We start from the raw sequence: 24272 nt of genomic DNA, 5'->3' as shown, positions 1-24272 counted from the left end.
TGTGTGTGAGTGTGTGTGTGTGTGTGTGTGTGTGTGTGTGTGTATACAATTGCCATGGTTCCTAGTTGATCAGAGGACAACTTTTAGGAGTTCTTTTCTCCCAACATAAGTTCCCTGGATGTAACTCATCAGACTTGGACAGCAAGCGCTTTCATGTACTAATCCATCTCTCCAGCCCTGGGTTAGGGCTTAGGTCTTAAAGCCTCTTATTGCTGCTGAAGAAACTGGAGGGAAAAAAAAACTGGAGCCTGCACTAATGAACCAAGTTTTAGATTTCATAATAACACCTGGGCACTAATGTTAACTTGCAATAAAGGTGTCCCAGGGAGGACATATATCTCTGCAGCTGATTTGCCACACATCATTGCTATGGGTAACGTCACTGAGAAGGGAGACATGAACAGACAAGGAGAGAGAACCATAGACTGGCAACACAGAGTGTCCTTAGTTGAGCTTCGTTTGCTATGTTTTGCATAGTGAAATCACATGCTCACATCACATTAGTTCTTGAAGTGTGGTCCCTGCTCGCAGCATCAGCATCACCTGGGAACCTGTTAGGGGCTCAGAAACCCTGGGAGTTGGGCTCAGCTGTGTTCCTAGCAAGTCTTCTGCTTGATGTAGATGCATCTGGAGTTTGGGGGTTGATTCACATGAGACCAGCTTACAGCTATCTTTCCCAGTGCACTGCAGATCATAAATGTCATAGCACTTTCAATTCCTCACTTCCTCAATGCCTGTATACAGACTTCGAAATTTCTCAGATACTATTTGCCTGCCAGTTCTCACAGAGATGGGCATTAGCATAGCCCCCAGGAGGAACTTCCTCAGTTGTAGGTGCATGTGCTTATTATGAAGCAGTCGTACCAGAGGACAATTTTGAACATTAAACAAATGAGTTTGCTCTCACTGCTGCTCCGTGTGTGCGTGTGTGTGTGTGTGTGTGTGTGTGTGTATGCATGTGCATGTAGAAGTCGAAGGACAACAGGACAACAGTCTCAGACATCATTCCACAAGTGCCTTCTACCCTTTGAGACTGGGTCTCTCATTAGCCTGGAACTTTGCCAAGTAGGCTAGGCTAACTGGTCAACAAAACTCCAGAGGTCCTCCCATGTCCACCACCCATCTGACCATTGTTGGGATTACAAGTGTGTATTACCACGCCTGGATTTTTGGTCTTTTTGAGACATGGTCTCCCTGTAGCCCCAGCTGGCCTAGAACTCACTATGTAGACCAGACTGGCCTTGAACTCACAGAGATCCGCCTGCCTCTGCCTCCTGAGCACTGGGATTAAAGGCATGTGCCACCACACCCAGCTCATGCCTGGATTTTTATGTGTACTGTAGGGACTCAAATTTAAGTCCTCATACTTGTGGGGCAAGTGCTCTATTGTCTGAGCCACCTTCCTATCCCCTCACTTCTGTTCTTTATAATTACCATTCTGCTAGAGTTACAATGTATTTACAAATGTATTACAAATTCTGCAGAACACTGGGTTTTTATTCTCTTCACCTTTACAGTCCCATCTCTAGAAGTAATCATAACGAAGCCCTGTGTTGTCAGGATCTTAGTGACACCTTTGATGATACCATGATGTCCTCTCAGGTAGAGACCTCAGGTAGTGCCATCATCAGTCCTACCTCTTTATTCTGGATTCCCATCTGATGCTGAAAAGTCAAGGTGAGGGGCCAATGAGATGACTCAGTGGGTAAAGACGTTTGCCACCAAGCTGGCAACCTGAGATGAATCCTTGGGATCCACCATGGTAGAAGAAGAGAACCACTTTCTGCAAGTTGTCCTCTGACTTCTATACGTGTGCTGTGTCATGCGCATGCACACACACACACACACACACACACACACACACACACACAAAGTCAATAGATGAAAGTAATAAAAAATTAAGTTGAGAAGAAAGCCAGCGTTTAAATAAAAAAAATCTTTACCATCTCCTACCCCTTATTCATACACTCTTTTCTTCTGTTGTGGTTCTCAGATGTAGCTGAGACAGAAGCCTCAAGGCCAGGACACTTGCCAAGGGCTGTACCACTCTTCTGGATGCCCTCGGGAGCGTCTCTCTAGGCTCCCCTTATTGTTTTTCTCCACTTCTCAGCAGGGCGTTTGTTACTTCTTTTATTTTCATGTAGAATTGTCTAGAACTGTTATAAACGATTGACTGAGTTCATCCCCCAAGCCCTGCAGAAGTCAGGCTTTGTAAAGACAGCAGAAGAAAGGAGATTCGCAGCTAAAAGCTTCCTAATGAGGAAACTGAGAACACGGTATTTTCAACACCCAATTCCCCAGTTTGAATAATTTATGGGGGAAAAAATCTGTTGAACTAGAAGTGACTGGGCTATTTTAATGAAAGTAGAAGTTCAAAATGTTTTAGAGCTGGAGATCAACACCCTTGGTTTGCATGGGGAAACTGGGGCCAACAAGATAAGCGAGCAACCAGTGCACAGTGAATTCCGGGACTCAGGTCATCTCTGTCCAGCATACCTAAGGCCACAGGATAATTAGATGCCCACCTGAAACTAGAACTTAGGCCTTGTACATCCTTAGCTCTTTGCACTGAGCCACACAGCCTGCTAGAGAGAGAGAAAGCAGAGGTCAGTCAGGCCCAAGGCCCTTGTCTAGTCTGGCACAGGAGGCATGGGGAGATCATCCCTCTGTTTTCCTTCACTTCTCCAGTGACGCAGCTCAGTTCCCGGTTGGTTTCTACTCTGGCTGCACATTAGAGTCTCCTAGGGAGCTTTAAAAAAATCCCAGTGCTCAGAACCCACTCAGACCAAACAAATCAGTGTCAGGTAGGGTCCAGGCTTTGGGCCATAAAGCTCCCTGGGTTCCTACTGCCACCCAAGTCTGAGGAACATGGGGTGTAGTCCTTCTCTTTCTTGTTTCCCCTGTTCTCTTGAAAATGAAATCTCACTGTTCTCTCTCCCTCCCTTCCTTCTCTCCCTCCTTCTTCCCTCCTCTCTCTCTCTCTCTCTCTCTCTCTCTCTCTCTCTCTCTCTCTCTGTTCTATGTATATGCCTATGTATGTGTATGGAGACTAGAAGACCCTTCAGGCATTTTTTAGGTGCAGTCCACCTTGTTTTAGGCCAGCAACTCACCCAGCAGGCCAGGCTGGCTGCCCAGAAAACCCCAGGGATCTGCCTGTCTCTGTCGCCCCAGTGCTGAGATTGCAAACATGCACCATTGAGCTTAGTTTTGTTTTGTTTCTGATGTGTGTTCTGCAATCAAAATCTTGTTTTCAAGCACTTTCCCACTGGAGCCATCTCCCAGGCTCCCTCTGTCTTCTTCCTGCTAACCCTGGGATTGGAGCACAGTAGCCACATAGTTTATGTTGGGGTGCTGCCATCAAGCCTTTGAAGTTGGCCAAACACAGCCTTGGGGCTGCCCTCTCACTGCCTGCCTTTCTCTCTCTCTCTCTCTCTCTCTCTCTCTCTCTCTCTCTCTCTCAGCTTGGCTGAGTCTCTGGTCCCTCCCCTAGCCTTCAGCCTTCACAGGGTCACCCCTCAGGGTCCCCCTCTTCCTTAGCCTCCCCCATCTTCCATATTCTCCCCAAGCCTCTTTCCATGGCTTCAGCCCCTGGCAAGTGAGCGATTGGACTGGAGGACCTGGGAGCCCAGGCTGGCCGGGAGCTTCAGGGATGACTGCTTCTGTGATTCATACTCCCAGAGGGAGCAATTCTCCAAGAAGCTCTTCTTTTTCCCTTGCTGGCTGTGTGTGGGTGTGCAGCAGGATTTTGCTAGGGAACATCAGCAAAAAATAAAACTTTTCAAGCTTCAGTTCTACATACAGATTGAGAGGCCTCCCAGAAGTTCAGAACTGCTGAATTGGGCTCTGTCCACCCACTTACCCCCCACCAGGGAGCGGTAGGTCAAGTCCCATGAGTTCTGATTTGCTAATAGCTGCCTACTTAGGGAAGTTGACATCGTAAGGGTGGCTTTTAAGATAAGCCAGTTGACAAGTAATTACGGAGCTCTCTCTCACCGATGCACGGTACTGTGCTAGGCACGAGTAGAGTTCAAAGGGGAGGCCACCTCTGCTAAAGGAACTTTATGACCATAGAAGTAGAGGTGCTCTGAGGATAGCAAAGATAGGAAAGAAAGAGTGATAAAAAGGGCAGTAGAGGGGTAGGAGTGGCAAGATGGCAAGGTGTGTTTAATTTCCCAGGATTTAAAGCTCTCAACTATTTGTCCAGCCTTTTCTCAACAGCCCCATTGTTTCCTCCATATTGTTTTAATCATGGCATTTGACCCTCAAGACATTTGGCTCCTCAGAAGCTTTCCAAACACAATTCTAACAGCTGTAGCTTCTTTCTCAGTCTGTTTCCAAGCCCTGCATTGTCGTTTTCTGACTCCCACACTCTATCCCCCTTGCTCTCTCTTAGATATATACATAATGTGTTTCCCCCACTACGTCTATGTAAAGACGTAAATCCAAGTTTATCAAAGTAATAATGACTGTTTCTGGCAAAAATAACACCAAAGAAGATCAACAACAGCTAAAACTGCATGTAGGGAGAAATGGTTATTGATGGGAAAATTACATGAAGAACCAAAGCTTCACAAAATGTAAACATTAGAATCTGATCAAGAAAACTGGAATTTGGTTGATATCATGGCCAGAGAGTAAAAGTCAAAACAGCAGATGCTCAGCTGGCAAAACTGGGCATGGACAAAAACTTGGTGACAAATCCAATTTTTTGGTCAAATTTAAACAGAAGGAATTGGTGCCAATGGAAGTAACCACTAAATTCTGAATAAAAATGGTAGGAACTGGAAACTGTTGCTGTATAGAGGGCTGATAATGATGAGTTCCAGAGACTACCTTCTTGATGGTAATTGCTGGCATAATTCTAATGATATAATTTGTAGTCAAATTTCCACATGGATAAAATAACAGTGAAAGTTATTGTGGCCCCCACATAGCTACCTGGAGAAGAGCCAGCTAGGAGTCTGGGGGCTTGGGAGCCTACATTTCTTTTTAGAAATTTATTATTATTATTATTATTATTGTGTGTGTGTGCATGCACGCGTACGCATGCACGGGCATTTGTGCACACAAATGCCAGGCGCATATGTTGAGGTCAGAGGACAACTTTGGGGAGTCAGTTCTCTCCTTCCACCATGGGTTCCAGGGGATTGATCTCAGATCGCCAGGCTTGCTTTTACCTGCTGAGCCATCTTGCCCGGTCTGTATTTCTTTTTAAATTGCCTCACCTTTGCACCCTAATTTGGACTAACCCAACATAGAGTGTTCTAGAGACAAGTAGGAAAATGTGCATATACCAGATGCTAGAGAGTATTAAGCAATCATTGCCATTCTTATTAGGCTTGTACTGAATGTTGTGTTCATATTTTTTAAAGTCTGGTGATGGATTGAATTCTACCCCCCACCCCCCAAATCCATATGACGTTCTAATTTCTGATGCAGTTATATTTGGAGAAGGACCTTGAATTAGCTTTGCATTGCCATAACACATACTACTTATGAAGTAAAGAGGGGTTTATCTTGGCTCATGGCCCTGGATCTCTAGGTCCTCAATGGTTTGGGCCTTGAGCAGGCATAATACATTATGACTGAAACCTGTTGGAGCCTGTTCTAGTTTGTTTCTCCATTGCTGTGACAAAACAGTCTGATCAATACCAACTTGGGGAGGAAAGGGTTTATTTGGCTCACATTTTCTACATCACCATTCATCTCTGAGGGAGCCCAAGGTAGGAACTCAGGACAGGAACCTGGAGGCAGGAGCTGAAGCACAGGTCATGGAGGAATGCTGCTTACTGGCTTGCTCCCTTGGTCCATGCTCAGCTTGCTTTCTTATACAATACAGAACGACCTGCCCAGCGGTGGCACTGCCCACAGTTGGCTGGGCCCTCCCACATCACTCAACAATCAAGAAAATACCCCACAGATGTGGCCGAGGAAATTCCTCAAGTGAGGCTCCCTCTACCAAGGTGTGCCAAGTTGACAACCAAAGCTATCCAGTGCAGAGCCCATGACAGTTAACTGATTGTCAGTTTGACAGGATCTAGAATCACCCAGGAGACAAGCCTCTGGACATGTCTATGAAGGATTTTCGAGAATGGGTTAATTGAGGTGGGAAAAGTAATACTAAATATGAGCTGCACCATTTCCTGGGCTGGAGTTCTAGACTGAATTAAAAAGAAAGTGAGCTGACCACCAGCATTCATACATATCCCTCTGCTTCTTGGATGTGGGTGCAATGTGACCGGCTGCCTTCCACTCTTTCCACCATGACTTCCTGAGATGATGGACAGTATTCTCAAACTGTGAGCCTCATCCACCCTTCCTTCCCTAAATTGCTTTTACCAGGTTTTTTGTCACAGCAAAAAGAAAAGTAACCAGTATAGAACCAGTACTCTTTTATTATTATTATTATTATTATTATTATTTTAAATTTTATGTGACTGAGTGTATTGCTTGCATGTATGTAAGTGCACCAGTGTTGTGCAATGCCTTTGGAGGTCAGAAGAGGGCATTGGATCCCCTGGAACTGGACAGTTGTTAGCTGCCATGTGGGCGCTGAGAATTGAACCTGGGTCTTCTGCAAGAGCAGCTAGTGCTCTTAACCACAGAGCCATCTCTCCAGCCCCAGACCCAGTACTCTTATCACCATCCAGAAAGGAGAGAAAGAAAGGACAGATTGGAATCCCACAGTTCCTTTTAGTAGCACAACTCTAATGATCTTAGGACCTCCCATCAGGCCCCCTCTCCTATTGATCCACAGCCCTTACCAATAGTGCCAGCTTGAGGTTGGGGAGGAAGGTCAAGCCTTTCACACATGGACCCTTGGGACTGGTGTCCTTATAAGGAGAGAAAGAAATACAGGGAGGTTGAGAGTCACAGAGAGATGTGATTGAAAGGTGACCAACTATCTACCAGCTGGGAAAGAAGCTTCGGGGAAACTGATGTTTGTGTTCATTTTGAGTCTCTGGGATCACAATGACTGAAAGAAACAACCTAAGGGAGAAATAGTTTGTTTTGGCTCATAGTTTCTGAGGGTTCCAGCCCATCATAGGGGGAGGCATGGCAGAGCAGCTGGGCTCATGCAAGTGAGAGTGTGGGGTGGAGGCTGTTCATATCATGGCTGACTAGGAAACAGAAAGAGCTATTGAAACCAGGAACAGGTATAACCTTCAAAGGCCTGCCCATGTGACCTACTTCTAATGACTAGGTTCCCCCTCCCAAAGGTTCCACAGTCTCCCAAAATAGTGCCACCAGCTGGGGAACAGCGTTCAAAACAAGAGCCTGTGAGGGTCATCTCATATCTAAACCACAACACGAACCCTGACAGCACTTTGATCTGGACTTCTGGCTTCCAGAACTATGAGAATAAATTTTCTGTTATTTAAGCCACCAGTCTGTGGTATTTGTTAGGACAGTGCTGGAACTCTAAGGCAAGTCCTTAGGGCAAAGACACCTACAGAATTCTTTACAAGTAGGACAATGTGATAGCTGAGATGTGCTTTAAAATAATCTGATAGAAACCAAGAGCAGGAGATAGATAAAACAAGACCAGCTAAGAGTTGAAGATCTTTGGAGCTGGACAGAAGGTGTACCAAGAACCATACTATTCTGCTGTCAAATGTTTGAAAATCTCCAAATATATTTTATTATTTGTTTATCTATTTTTGTGTTGCTGGGGATGGAAATCAGGAGCTAGGTGCTGTGGACACCTTGATTTCAGTTCAGTGAAAGTGACTTTGGACTCCTGGCCTCCAGCACTGTCAGAGAATAAATGTATACTGTTGAAAGCCAACAGGTTTGGTATCCTTTGTTAGAGCAGTCATGGGAAACTGGTACAGCTGTAAAGGGCATCTTGGTAAGCAGGAGCCCTGTGTATGAATAGTGACATTTAACATGCCTGAGAGGCAGGAAGGGGTGGGGAAAGATGGGGTGAAGAGGTAGTGGGACCCGATTCCAGGGACCTTGCTTATCACACATAGGAGCCAAGTGGTCTTCTGTTGATGCAGAGGAGTACACTTGTCACAGTAGCTTTGGAGGCCAGTGGGGAATGAATATCAGGGATCTGTTGAGGCCATTTAGGAGAAAGCTATCTCCTCCTGGTAAAAAGTAGGAAATCTACTTCTGGGTCTGGGTGGAGACCCGACATTTTCAACTGCTCCAAAGATGACAGCGTTATATACTATTGTCTTCTCACTTAAGAGTTAATGTAGCTGGACCTGTTAGTCAAAAGGGGTTATAGAGATAGTTTATTCTGGAGCCAAATATGAACAACCATGGCCCCAGAACATAGATTTATGTTACCCCAAATTCCATGAATCAACATGGTAACAGTTGTATGACGTTTTTATAGTAAAAGAACAAAGAAAGTCATAAATCAAGACACTTTTCAAATACATTGGTAGAAACATTAGGTAGATGGTTAACATCAAGTGGGGAAATCTCTCCTGTAGGCCTCAGATGCTATCTGATGACACGTTTAGCCTTTTGGTTGATGGGAGCTAATGGTCTATTAAGTTAATACATCCCTGAAGGATTTACCTGTTAGCCATGTGGATGTTTAGGCAGACACAGAGGTGGGCAAAAGGATGGCTATTAAGGGCACTGAAAGTAGCCCAAGACAAATTATAATTAGGCTCTGCAATTGCAACATTCTAACCTCTCCACAGTCAGTTAATCAGCCTTGCAAAAGGCTCAGTGGAAAGTGTAGTTCTTTTCAGGAACTTTCCTCCACATTAGTTTCTCTCTTTTTCTTTCAGAGACTGACCCAAACCCGGGCATGCTTTCCTGGACACTCTGGGTCTTCTCACTCAGTACCTGAAACTCTAGATAACTCCCCTGCCAGCCACTTCTGCCCAGGCCTCTGCTCGCTAACCTCCATTGCAAAAACATGGCTTCCTCTCTTCCTCTTTACCTTCTTCCTCTTCCCAGCAACTGCCAAGATTTACAGCTTGCTTGCCCTGTTGTTTCACTCTCCAAGTCTAATAAAATCGTCCCCAATTTCCTTTAAAATCCATTTGAAAAGTCTTTTATTAACAAGACTAAGAACTCGAGGGAATTCTGATTTCTCTGGAAACATATGGCACCCACTGTGGGGCTTCTCAAAACTTCCAGTAACATGATGGTTGCTGTGATGTGCCACCCATAATGCCCTTCACTTCTGAAGTACAGTCTCCAGACTCTGGGAAGGGCTACTGGCAGATGATTCTTCCTGTCAGCCCTCTTCTGGAATCTCTTGTTGGCATGCAGCTTCCTGGCCTGAGCTCATGCAGTTTCCCAGGGTAGCCTACACCTAATGACCTGTCCATGTATGCCTGTGGAACACCCAGCTTTAAAACTCTCATGGGGTTAACTAAAGCTTTGTTGTGGGGCTGGTGAAATGACTTAGTGGGTAAGGGCACTTGCTGCCAAACAGTAAGCAGACTTTGATCCCACATTGTAGAAGGAGAGAATCAATTCTCACATGTTGTCCTCTGACCTCCACATGCACACCATAAAACACATAAATAAATAAATAAATAAATAAATAAATTAATTAATTAATTAATTAATTTAATTAAATAGATGCAAATCCTTGTTGTAATGACTTAGGAACTCAACTTCTCCATGTATCCAATTCTGCCTCTTTTCCTGCCACAGGTGTGTATCCCAAGAATCCTCCTTAATAAACATTCTACATTTAAGTCTCTATCTCATTCTCTTTCTCTAGGAACTCAGCCTGCCAATGGGACCTAAGAAATTGTTAAGCAAGAGAATGAAACATAACATTGGTTTGGTGGTGATAGTAAAAACTCAGATCAGTGTGAGGATATGCTGGGCTGCAAAGAGACTGGAGGAGAGGGTGTTTAGGAAACAGGTAGGATTCTAGGTGAGAGGTAGAAGTCTAGATAAGGACACAGGCAAAAGGAACTCTGTGTATGGCCATCAGCATTTCCCTGAACAACCTCACAGAGGGGAAATCATTACTCAGAAGGGAGCCCAGGTCACACCATGCTGATTATAAGAAGCTCCTCCTCACAGAGAGCAAATACAAAACCAGGTGAAAGGGATTGTGTAAACTAAACCCTTCTGTACAGTAAGAGACTCTGTGACAAAGTGAAGACACAATTCACTGAATGGGGAAAACCATTTCCAAACCATATATCTGATGAGGGTTTAATATTCAACCTAAAGAGCTCAAATCAACAGCAATGAAACAAATAACTCAGTTGAAAAATGAGCAAGGGACTGGAACATCATTGAAGATCCAAACCTGAGTACCTGCAATTTCAACCACCTGATATTTGACAAAGGTGCCAAGAACACACAATGGAAGAAAGATAGCATCTTCAACAAATGGTGCTGGCAAAACTGGGTCTCCACCCGTAGAAGAATAAACTAGATCCTTATCTTTCACCTTGCACAAAAGTCAACTCCAAATGGATCAAAGACCTCAATGTGAAACTGGAAACCCTGAAACTATTAGGAGAAAATATTGGCAGTGACTTACAAGATAGGTGTAGGAAAGGATTTCCTAAATCGGACAGAAATTGGTCAGGAATTAAGGTCAGCAATCAGCAAGTGGGACCTTGTTAAACTAAAAAGCTTCTTACAGCAAAAGAAACAATCAAAAAAGTGAAGAGAAAACCCACAGAATGGGAAAAAATCACCAGTGACACATCTGACAGAGGTTTAACAACAGAATACATAAAGAACTCAAAAAACAATCGAGAAACCAAATGACCCAATGAAAAAATGGGCTAAAGATCTAAACAGTTCTCAAAGGGAGAAATAAAGTTAGAAATAAAGATGGCTAAGAAACATCTCAACATCCTTATTAATTAGGGAAATGACAATTAAAACCACCCTAAGGTATCACCTTACCCTAATCAGACTGGCTAGGATCAGGAGAACAATTGATAGCAAATGCTGGTGAGAATTTGGAGAAAGGGGAACACTCATTCACTGCTGGTGGGATTGCAAACTCATGCAACCTCTGTGGAAAACAGTGTGGAGAACACTTAAAAAACTAAAAATGAACCTACCATATGACCCAGTTATACCACTCCTTGGCATATACCCAAAGGACTCATCTTATTGTAGAGACACTTGTACAACCATGTTTGTTGCTGCTCTTTTCACAATAGCTAAGAGATGGAAGCAACCCAAATTTCCCTCATGGTATATTTACACATTGGCATTCTATTCAGCAGTAAAGAAAGATGAAATAATGAAATTTGCAAGTAAATGGATAGATCTAGAAGCCTTTATATTAAGTGAAATAACATAGACTCAGAAAAACAAACAACGTATGTTCTCCCTCATATGTGGCTCCTAGCACCAAATCCTTTTAAATTCCAGGTCCTTTTAATAAGATGATGCTATACAGCAGTCCCTTCTGCATGAAATAACTACCAGCATCAAGACTTCAGCTGAGCCTGATTACTAAACATCGACACAATTGGGCTTGTTGATGGCTGTGCTCATTCATTAAAGGAGGGCCAAGCAGGGTCATTGGACCCTCACCAGATTATCTGGCCATTCTTCCCAGCCAACTGTATATAATTTGGCCCCAATCACACATGGCCTCCTGGATTTGGGGAGGGCTAAAGTATACAATCCAGGGAAGGCTAGGAAGAGAAGGTGTGACCCATGCTGGGTAAAGGCTTTCCAGTGCGCATACACTACACCTCAGCAACCCCTCAGTTATCTCAAAGCCTTTGAGAGGGAACTGACACTGATTCTAACCACTCCAACAGCTATCAAAATACCTGAAAGCAAAGCCTGAATCCATCACTCTTCCAAGGCAGAGTCCAGCCTTAGAAGACAAAAGAAAAATGAGGAGGAAGAAGTGCCCAAAACATGCACTGGAGAAGAGAGCCTCTTTAACAAATTGTACTGGAAAAACTGGATTTTCATTTGAAAATTGCCCCATTCTGACTTTTTCCTCATTCCCTGTCTAGAACTTGTAATGCTAATTACTCTTGCTTTTACTTGTCCTTCACATCTCCCATTCACAATTCAAAGAATTTCTTCTTCCCTTAGAGATAAGAGTTATGCAATTTGGGAGTCTTTTAAAAAGACCCACTGAAGGGGTACTCCAATTGCCTCACCCTGTGTCCCTGTTGAGCATGGAAGAAGCCAGAGCTGTCTGTGTCTTGATTCCCTATTGGCAATTTGGGTAACCTCTTCAAAGAATGGTCTGATAAGAATAGGAGGTAGGAATTGGCTAGGCAGTTAGGGTAAAAGGACTCCAAAGAAAAGTAGCCAGTTTCTTGGCTAAAAGTCAAAATGTTCTTGGGCCTCTTAGCAACATACTCTGTTCCAAAGGCTAACAATGTTGAAAGTATTTGGGAGCTTGTATCTAATCCTTAAAAGATTTTAGGGTTACCCCTTCAGAGCGGGAAACGTTAGAGTAGCCAAAAGCCCCATAAAAATATAATCAAAGAAGAAAGAGTACATATCGTTATCAGAAAAAAGTGATGGGGAGATATGGGAGGAGTTGGAGGGGAGGGAGTGGGCATGGATTTGACCAAAACACCTTATATGCATGTATGAAATTCTCAATAAATTATTTTAAAAATAAAAAAAGAAAAATGAACAAGGGACCAAAAAAGACAGTTCTCCAAAGAAAACACACAAAGGCCAAGAAGCATATGAAAAAACCTTCAACATCAATAATTATCAAGGGAAATACTAATTAAAACCACAACAAGGTATCATCTGTTTGAATCAGTAGTATCAAAAAGACAAAAAGTGCTGGGCATGGTGGCACATACCTTTACTTTCAGCACTAGGGAGGCAGAGGCAGGTGTAGCTCTGTGAGATCAAGCCCAGCCTGGCCTATGTAGTGAATTCCAGGCCAGCTGGGGCTACAGGGAGACCCTGTTTCAAGACAAAACAAAACAAAGACAAGAAGTGGGGTTCAAGAGATGGTTTAGTGGTCAAGAGCACTTGGTGCCTCTTGAAAAGGACCTGGGTTCAGTATCCATGCTGGGTGGCTCAAAACCACCTGTAACTTCAGCTGCATGGGATCTGATGCCCTCTTCTAGCCTCTGAAGGTACCTGCACACATGTGCACATACACACATAGGTCCATACACAAATAAAAATAATTTAGCAACAACAACAACAAAACAGATAAAAAGTGTTGCCAAGGATGCTGAGAACAGTGAACCTTTGTCCACTGTCAGTGGGACTATAAATCTACAGCTAGAACAGAAAACACATCCAAGAAAATGTCAGTTTGGCAAAGAGGCAACATCCCTACCATAATGGTTTCAGTGCTATTCAAGATAGCTAAGATATGAAATAATGAAAATGAGTGAAATGTCCAACAATGGATGGTTAAAGAAAATGCACACACACACACACACACACACGCACACACACATGCACACACACGCACACACGCGTGCACACACACACCACATGACTGCTGTGGTACACATACACGTGTGCACACACACACACACACACACACACACACCAAATAAATGAATGGAAAGAGAGCTGCTGTAAAGCATTTGCCCTCATAATACTGGTTAGATCATATTTTGCACAAGATCCTCCAGGTACCAACCTTTCTTCTATGGGGAAGAAAGCACTCCATCCTTCAGGAGACAAAAGATTCTTCTGCACTACTGAATTAACTCGTTTCCTTTCCCCCACATGCTTTGATGGTGTACAGATAGCTAGCATGCAGGGCCATCAATCAAATGGGTTTCCACCTCTGCGTGGGTGGCTCCTCTCCTTCCTCTGGGTTCTGAGAGAAAAAGATTAGATATATGAAAATTCACTCACTATGACTGAACTGAGTCCTAGCTGAACTGGTTATGAAGCACGTGCCTGTAAAGGAGTGTGGGTGCAGGTTTCTGAGTCTTGAAGAACTAGGAAAGATGGAAAACTCGAGATCACCATGCTGAGTAAAATAAGCCAAGCTTGGAAAGACAGACACCACATGTTTGCACTCATATGCAGAATCTAGATTAAATTCATCATATACATATACATATACATATTTCATATACATATGAAATAAAAGGGTGCGATTTGGGGAAAGAGGAAAAGAGACGAGATCATAACAGATGAAGACGAGCAAAGCATATACTACGTATGTATGAAAGGGTCATAATTTCATGTTGAGTAAAAATAATGTGGGGGCTGGAAAAATGGTTCAGTTGTTAAGAGCACTGGCTGCTCTTGTAGAGGATCCAGGTTCAGTTCCCAGCACCCATATGACAGCTAACAACCATCTGAAACTCCAGTTCTAGCAGATCTAACACCCTCTTCTGACCTCCTCAAGCATTGCATGACACTGGTACACTGATACACATGCAGGCAATACACTCATGTACATAAAATAAAGGTAAAAGATTTTTAAAAATTAAAAATAACTTTTTTTAAGAAAAAGGAAAGAACAATCTTGTGTGACAAATATGGAGCAGAATGTAGTGATTTCCTTTGAGATCTTGGCTCCAACCTCACCTTGTCCAGGTCCCTTCCCAACCCCAGGGTAATGGGGTGGCAGACCCACATCTACACCAAACATCTAAACACAGTAAAAACCTGGAGAAGGGGCTAGCCTGGAACTTTCTACGTAAACCAACTAGCCTCATAGTCCCAGAGATCTGCCTGCCTCTGCCTCCAGAATGCTGGGATTAAAGGTATGTACCATCACACCTGACTCTTGCTTAGTTCTGAAGGTCTTTCCTTGACACAGTTGGCCAAACTGGAAGTGTGTCACGGTGAGGAGATGATCGCAGAGTAGAAGCCTGAAGATGTGGAGCAGGCCCAGTTCTGATGCCAGCTGGCCACGTGAACTTGACCTTTGTATGTTAGCGTTAGAGTCACTGCAAGGGTGTGGGTAAGGATCACAGCGGACACCTGACTCAGAATCGAAGGAGACACTGTCAAGGCTGACTGTGCTGACTTGATCCTGAAAATTAGTGGCTCTTCTGGCAGGGGAGATGACTCACACTAGTGTGAGGACATACTAGTGTTTGCCTCACTAGTGGGAGGACAGAGTTCAGATGCCCAGCACCCACATACATGCCAGGTTGTTGTAACAGCTCAGTCTGTAATTCCAGCCTCAGAAGGCAGAGACAGGGGGTCCCCAGAGTAAGCTGTTAGTGAACTAGCCATATCAAGGAGCTCTGGTGGACTGACAGACACTGCTTCAATAAAAAAGGTAGAAGAGTGATAATGAATGATTCCTGGTGTCAACCTCAGGCCTCCACATGCATGCACACCACATGCGCACACACCACACACACATGCCCACACATATGCAAACATGACACACACATGCATATCACACACACATGAAATGGAGAAAGAAAACAAAAAATGTCATCTTAAATTTTGGAGCCTCGTTGTCTCCTTTGTCTCGCTGGGGTCCCAAAGCCTGCTCCTTCCTGAAATGAGATGGGCATGACTGTCTCTCTGATTGTTTCAGTGCTGATGTTTTATGTCCCACACTCAAATCTTAGGCCAACAAAGAGCCATCAAAGTAAAACACAATTATCCAGGTGAATCTGATCAATAGCAAAGATGAATAGTTCAAATCAGATGTGCTGTCTTTCTTTGCAACAGAAGAGTTTGTGTTCTTGACCCTGTGATTCGGGACAGTTGTAGAGCAATGCCCAGCCATTCAGGACCTTGACCATGTTATTAGCCTTGGCCCTTCTGACTTCAGTAGTTTTCTTTGACCTTTATTCCAAGCCATTCACAGATTGCCCCATGATGAAAAGTTTACTTCTGCAATCCAAAACTTCAAAATGTACGTTTTGATAAAAGCAGGCAATGCTAAGATGTACAGCTAGCAGTGCCCCCTAGGGCACATTTATTTTATTTCAAATTTCAGATCACTTGACTCTTGGATCAGTGGCATGAATAATTGATTCCTAATAGGTGTTAAGATCTGATTGTTAAATTTTCAAGAATTGGACAAGCTGATTGTGAAATACACATTATTAAAATTAGAGCCAGGCGTGGTGGTAAACATCTGTAATCTGAGCATTTGGGAGGTGGATGAAGGCGGATCATTTCAAGGTTATCCTTAGCTACAGAGAAAGAATGGAGACCACCTGGGCTTCAAGTGACTTTTCCTCAAAATCCAAAAATCCCTAAAGCTCAGATAACATTGTAAGAGAGGAGGTGCAAAGAATGTAAGACCTGGAGGATGGGAGGAGCACTGTGAAATGCTATCTTTTGAACAAGACATGGCTCTGATATTCAAGAACTCACTGTAGCTGTGATTACCTGCACAAGATCAGTCACTATTACAGTGGATAGCACTAACTGGTGAGGGGTTGCTGGAGAGATGACTCAGTGGTTAAGAGTACCGGCTGCTCTTGCAAAGGGCCTGGTTAGGTTCCCAGTATCCACATGACAGCTAACAACTGTCTGTAACTCCAGTTCCAGGGGTATCAGACACCCTCTTCTGACCTCTGTGGGTATTGCATGACACAGGTGCACTTACAAACATGCAAGCAATACACTCATGCACATAAAGTTATAAATAAATAAATAATAAATAAATAAATAATAAATAAATAAGTAAGTAAGTATGGTGGTACACGCCTTTAGTCCCAGCACTTGGGAGGCAGAGGCAGGTGGATCTCTGTGAGTTCAAGGCCAGCCTGGTCTATATAGTGAATTCCAGGCCAGTTGGAGCTACAGGGAAACCCTGTCTCAAAAAGACCAAAGGAAAAAAAGGAGAGCACATGAAGGTGAGAGGAGGATGCTGGGGGATATGTGAGGGGAGGGGGAGGGGGAGGGGAGGTAGTTATAGATATGATCAAGATACGTTGTATACATGTGTGAAATTGTCAAAGTAAAAATAGATTCTAAAAGTTCCAAAAAATTATTAGTAAACTTACAATCAAATTATATTAAAATGTAACAAGTACTACATTATTCATTTCTTAGTTATTCTGATGTTGTCACTTACTTGAGGTTATTTACATTTGCTGCATCTGCATGGTAGGTAGAAAGCCTATGCAGAGGTGTTCTATCCATGGTCACTCTGTGAGCCGTGTTAGCATATGACTGCTGGAAATCAGCCACAAATGGAAGTGTTTACAACATGGGCTTTGTCAGGCTTCACACATCTGAGCTTCTTCACTTGAGATCCATTTGTTAAACATCTAGCAGCCCACCACTGGTATTTGGAAGTGATGGTGTTTGTGATTTGCCTTGCCCTGCATAGAGCAGCTCTGTGTGGGGAGAGCTCTTCCTTGACTAATTCAATATCATCTCTGTGCTCCAATTTTCCCCATCTCTCAAGCAGACAAAGCCCTATACATTCAAGTTATTTTAGAAGATTATTGTAATTTTTTTTCATTTTTAGTATGGAAAGAATTCTGTAGTTTGTGATTTGAGGTTTCTTTTTTGTTGTTGCTATTGCTGTTATTGTTTTAAGACAGGGTCTCATGTAGCCCAGGCTGACCTTGAACTCTTGATCCTCCTAACACTACCTCTTGAGTGCTGGCAATCTGTAGTTTTATGAAAGACCTTCAAAAAAAAGTGAAAACCTTGGGGCTGACAAGATGGCTCAGTAGGGAATTATCTGGCTAAAACGAAGGTTATTAATAACTCATAATTCACTTATAGGCATTTTCTTAAGGCTCAGAATATGTGAAGAAAATGTAAAGATTCATCTATCACCTAATTTTGTGATTCATCTGTTGGAGCGCAGTGACAGGATGCCATCACCTGCCCTCCTTCCCAGTTCTCATACTTAACCCTGCAGTTGTGAACTGTGCATCTAGGCTAGAGATGGATAAAGTTGAGCCCTGAATTCTGTCCACTTGTGAACCTTAGGCCCAGTCTGGAATGATCTGAACCTGGCTGTGGATTACAGATCCTTGGGGAGGAGTAAGTTATGGCAAGAAACCTGAAGGCTTTGTCAGTAGAATAAAGAATGTCTGTTTCCCCGGTTCATCCAGGCACCATTGTTACCAGTCAAACACAACTTTGCTTCAAAGTCACACTGAACCTGCAGGGTCTTTGTGACATGGCCACTTTATGGCTGTGCCTAAGGACATCTAGCTGAGGGGGTTCAGACAAGGTCTGCACACGAGTCCTAGACCCCTACTTCCGCAAGTCATTTGTCTTATTTGAAGGCTGAGTCATCTCTGAGAGGAAGTTGCAGCATCTTCTAATGGATCCATCTAGAAAGTCCTCAGTCTCACAGAAGCATGCAAGGGCTCTGTAGGTAACAGGCATGTTCTTAATTAATAGATAATAACAAATGCCTACCAGAACACAGGTGTCTGGGCAATTTGTGTTATCAGAATAAAAGATGTCCTTATGCCCAGAAGAGTCGGAAAAGCCTGTGAGGTGGGTCAGCAGGTATAAAGATGCCTGTAGCCAAGCCTGATGATCCGAGTTTGATTTCTGGAATCCACATAGAGCTCTTTTCAGTTGGAAAACCCTGAACAAGATTTCCAATCTGGGCCATTAACATTTCTAATTTTATTTTGAGTGTTTGAGAGTGTGTGTGTGTGTGTGTGTGTGTGTGTGTGTGAGAGAGAGAGAGAGCGAGAGAGAGAGAGAGAGAGAGAGAGAGAGAGAGATGAATGTGATTGCAAAAACCCCCTCCCAATAGTACCAAATAACTAGCTTTTACCAGTCTCCATCTTTTGTGGGTCCAGTGAAGATTCTGCTAACATGATTATTGTGGGTTTGTCTGCAACCTACCAGCTGACTTTGCAGCACAACAGGACACTGGGACCATGTTTAAACAATAAACCCTTATCATTTCTCATGATTTTGTGGGTCAGATGGTCTAGAGTGCATCACTTACATATTTGGTGGTTGGCCCAATATCAACTGGTACAGGGAAGATTCTTGGCCATATACTTTTTGTCATCCAGCAGGTTAGCTTGGGCTCATTCACACAGCAATTGCCTCAAGGTTCCCAAGGGCTGCAAGAGAGCCTGCCCTCATGAGTAAGAAGTTTGACAGCCTCTGCACACCTCATGTTTGTTGATGTACCATTGGAAAAGGAAGTAAAAAGCCCAACAAGAGTCAGAGAGGCAGAATGTAGGTGATGATCATGAGTGGGAACTGCAGACTTGATTACAAATTACATACTTGCTTATTTTAAAAACATTAAGGAACAAAATCCTGCTTCCAGCTTCCTGCTTTGCATAGCATTATTGCTAAGTAATTTAAACTTTTCTCATGGCTATATTAAAAAAGGTAAGAAGAATTAGATCAATTCATTTCCTTTTTCTTTTCAAAACATTTTTTATTATATTTTTATTATGGGGACACTTGTACATGGAGGTCAGAGGACCACTTGCAGGAGCCAGTTCTTTCCTTCTGTCTTATGGGTCCTGGGGATCAAACTCACATTGTCAGCTCAGCAGCAAATGCCTTTTCTCACTGAACCATTTTGCTGGCCCAATAATTCATTTTTGTAATTTTACCTTATTTAATCTAATTCAGCCAATGTTATTTCATTAGAGAACTAATATAAAAAATTATAAGATTTTCTTTTTTTTTCTCCCTATATCCCCAACTATCCTGGAACTTGATATGTAGCCCTCACTGGCCTGTAACTCACTATGTAGACCAGGCTAGCCTCGAACTCACAGAGACCCACCTGTCTCTACCTCCACCTCCCAAGTGCTGGGATTAAAGGCATGAACCACCATGCCTGCCTTTCTTTCCCTTTTTAAAACAGGTTCCCATATCAGCATGTATTTCATAACTATAGCACCCCTAAATCTGGATTAATGACACTGTAAGTGCAGCAGCAACATGTAGCCTATGGCTACCACACTGGGCAGGGCAACTTGAGATTGTAGACTTTTTTTTTCTTCATTTGCATGGGAAAACTGAGGCTTGGAGCCATTAGCCTCTAAGAGATTGAGCCAGGATGAAACCACAGGCCCATCTGACAGGAAAGCTGCATTCTTCCCACTATGTCCCATTGGAGTTTTGGGTTTTCTTTTGTTTTGAGACAGGGTCTACCTGTAGCCCTAGCTGGCCTAGAGTTTGTTGTGTAAACCAGGTTTGCCACTATCTCAAAGAGATCTGCCTGCCTCTGCCTCCTGAGTGCTGGAATTGAAAATGTGTCACCACACCCTGCCTATTGGGGCTTTTTGAGGGGTGGAAAGGACACGCTGGCATCATGCCCTGCTTTGAAATGGGGGTTGTTCCTCTTTTCCTTAGCCCATTGTCTAGAACTCTGACTCCCAGAGCTTTCTACAAGCTACCCTGTTCTCCATTCCCTCTGTTCTCTGCTCCTGCAGGTCTCCCTTCCCATCCTGTGCACACACTGGTCCCTGGGAGGCAGATGTGTGTCACTCACTGCTCTTTGAGGGGCTTATTTATTAACTCTGATTGGCTAGGAGCTTCTTCCATTCCTGGTGGGGCTTAATCTCTAGGAAGGTTGTGAGGTTCCCACGAAGGAGAGCTATGACAGTGATTTCTCTTCTGTTACTGGGAGCTCAGTCACTCAGTGACCCACTTGAACTGACATCAGAGGAAGGACTGAGCTCAGAAGGATCTAAAAATCTCCAGGGACATGACCTTGAAGGCACTCTCTTCCTCTGGAAAGGAAGGAAGGCAGCTGCTCACATGTGACCACATGACCGTGTGAAAGCACAGCCTGGGGCTTCAGCGGCCCTTGAGGGATGCTGTAGGAGTAGGCCGGCTGTACTTTTAAGTCACCTTCATCCCACAGCAAGGAGGGACTGAGAGACCATCCCCCACGCTTGCAAAATTGATAAACATAGTATTAGAAAAAAACACATGGTGATAGAATGAAAATGGAACTTAATGATCGTTAAAAAATAACAAACAGGCAGATGTCTGTGAGTTTGGAGCTAGCCTGGTCTACATAGACAGTTTCAGGCCAGCCAGGGCTACATAGTGAGACCCTGTCTTTAAAAAAAATTGAAAACTGTACAGTCTCTAATTGGGCTTTTCCAACATCATGCCTATTTTTCTATCTATGAAAAGTATATTTTCAGCCTTGACTTCTCCAGCCTCATTCACCCTTCCTTCTCCCCAGCCTGTCTCTCCTCTAGCCTGGGTCCTGTCCCATTCCTTGTCTTGGCACCCCAGACACCTGGGGAACCACCATTGCTTCCTGATCCTTTGCATCCAGACCAACCCAGTTCCTTCTTGGGTCTCCAGGAGCCCTCCGGGCCTGGCCCTGCCCTCACCTCCCTCTGCTTTCCTGGGCTGCACAACCTGCCAGCCTCTCTCCCAGTAGCCCTCTGGGCCTGGTCCCACCCTCACCTCCTCTGCTTCCCTGGGCTACATGCCCCACCAGCCTCCTTCCTGAACACTGGGGCTGACCTCTCCCCTGGGGCTACCACTGCTTCCTGATCCCTTTCATCCAGACAGACCCAGTTCCTTCTTGAGGTCCCCAGGAGCCCTCTGGGCCCCATCCTGCCCTCGCCTCCCTCTGCTTCCCTGGGCTCCACAACCCACCAGCCTCTTTCCTGGACACCAGGGGTTGACCTTTCTGCTTCCTGATCCTTTGCATCCAGACCAACCCAGCTCCTCAGTGCAGTCCCCAGGAGGCCTTGGGGACTCTTCCTGCCCCCAGCTTCCTTTGCGTCTCTGGGTGGTACGGCCACCAGCTGCCCTAGACCAGCATCTTTCCTGGGCCCACCTCCCAGGCCAGTCCAACCCCCAAATTTCTGAGGCCAAAATCTTTCCTGGAGGGATCCAGACCTTAGGAGAAAGCCTGAGAGCATCTGATCCTCATCTGACTTGGGCCTCTGTGGGAACTCCTGAAGACAAAAGCAATCTGGCCACTCTAATATAAAATCAAAAGAGAGAACAAGCTTAGACAAACCAGCCTTTCATGCCCAAAAAGTAAACCACAAAGGTTCAAAAGAAATTCACATGTAAAAATCACAGAGAAAAAATAACATGAAAAACCAAATTAACATTTCCACACCAAATACCAATAGTCCTCTAGAGGAGTACAATCAGAACCCACTAGAGATAATGCAGAACATGGAACTCAAAAGAACAATTATAAACATGATAAAAGAATTCAGTGAATTTAAAGAACACACAAAGAAATTGAAGGACTGAAAGAAGACAGGGATAAACATCTAAATGAATTCAGAAAAGAGCTAGAAATATTGATGACAACTCAGGCTGAAATGAAGGAGGTGAAACACTCAGTAAGCCAATTAGAAACGACAGGAGAAAGCCTCGCTAATAGGATGAATGAAATAGAAAACAGAAAATCAAGACCAGAAGATAAAGTGGAAAAACTAGACCACTCAAACAAAGATTATGAAAAATTTAAGAAAGAACAAGAATGGAATATGCAGGAATTGAGTGATACCTTAAAAAGACCAAACTTATGAATCATAGGCATACAGGAAGGAGAAGGATCCCAGGATAATGGCATGGACCAGATCTTCAACAGAATCATGGAAGAAAATTTCCCAAATTAAAGAAAGACACACCCATACAAATCAAGAAGCAAATAGAACACCAAACAGACAGGACCAAAAAAGAAACTCTCCACAGCACATCATAGTAAAAACACTAAACATACAAAGAGACAATAGTGAAAGCTGAAAAAGAGAAACAACAAGTCACATATAAAGGTAAACCCATTAGGATTACAGCTGACTTTTCAGTTCAAACTATGAAAGCCAGAAGAGCTTTGACAAAAGCATTCCCAGTTTTAAATGACCACAGATGCCAACCCGGATTACTATACCCAGCCAAAATGTCTATTATAGTCAAAGGGGAAAGAGAAATCTTCCATGACATAAATAGGTTGAAGGAATTCATGTCCACAAAACCAACCCTTCAGAGAGTTCTGGAAGCAATACAAAGAGCTGAAGAAAGGAATGACTATACCCAAGGAGTTGTGGAAAGAAATTCTATGAAGGTATAACTGTGGAAAAGTACAGCTACATCACAAGAATGTGAACAGAAATAAAAATGACAGGATTCAATACGCATCTTTCATTAATAACTTTAAATATTAATGGACTGAACTTCCCAGTCAAAAGACACAGACTAGGTGAATGGATTAAGAAACAAAACCCATCTTTTTGTTGTCTGCAAGAAACCCATCTCACTTTCAAGGACAGACACTATCTTAAGTGAAAGAATGGAAAAAAATATACCAAGAAAATGGCACTAAGAAGCAGATGTAGCAATTCTAATATCTGACAAAATAGACTTTAAACTAAAACTAATCAGAAGAGAGAAAGAAGGCCACTTCATTCTGATCAAAGAAACAATAAATCAAGAATATATTACAATCATGAATATATATTCACCAAACTCTGGTGCACCCAACTTCATAAAAACAATACTACAAGACTTTAAAATCCAGATTGATTCCAACTCATTAATAGTAGGGGACTTCTATACCTCACTGTCTCCATTAGATAGGTGAACAGGGCAGAGAGTTAACAGAGAGACATCTGAATGAAACAATACCATGTATCCAATGGACCTAACAGACATCTAATGAGTATTCCACCCAAGCACCAAAGGACATACTTTCTGCTCAACACCCCATGGAACCTTCTCCAAAATCGACCATATACTGGGGCACAAAACAAACCTCAACAAATATAAAAAGATTGAAATAATCCCATGCATTGTATCAGACCACAATGCAATAAAGCTCACATTCAACACCGGAAGAAGCCCTAATCACCACATGAACACATAGAGATTAAACAACACACTCCTAAATGATAAATGGGTCAAAAGAGAAATTAAGAAAGAAAAGTATTCCTGGAACTAAATGAAAAGAACAATACAACACAAGAAAACCTCCGGGACACACTGAAAGCTGTCCTTAGAGGGAAGTTTATAGCTCTAAGTTCCTACATCAAAAAATCAGAAAGAAAACAAATAAATGACTTAACATTGCATCTCAAGACACTTGAAAAGGAACAACAAATGAAACCTAAACCCAGCAGACAAGAAGAAATAATAAAAAAAAAAATCAGAGCAGAAATTAATGAAATCAAAACAAAGAAAACAATACAAAGAATCAATGAATCTGAGAGCTGGTTCTTTGAAAAGATTAACAAGATTGACAGACCCTTAGCCCAATTAACCAAAAGAAAGAAAGAGCACCTCCAAATCAACAAAATCAGAGACAAAAGGGGAAACTTCACAACAGACATCAGAAAGATACAGAACATTATAACGGAATACTTAAAAACCTATATGCTACTAAATTTGAAAACTTAAGAGAAATGGATGCATATCTAAAGGCATGGGAACCACCAAAACTAAACCAAGAAGAGATTAACAGCTTAAACAGACCCATATCA

The sequence above is a fragment of the Nannospalax galili genome, unplaced genomic scaffold (assembly GCF_000622305.1).
Source record: "Nannospalax galili isolate Female #2095 unplaced genomic scaffold, S.galili_v1.0 scaffold364, whole genome shotgun sequence".
NCBI classification, from domain to species: Eukaryota; Metazoa; Chordata; class Mammalia; order Rodentia; family Spalacidae; genus Nannospalax; species Nannospalax galili.
Note: the sequence above shows the minus strand (reverse complement) of the source record.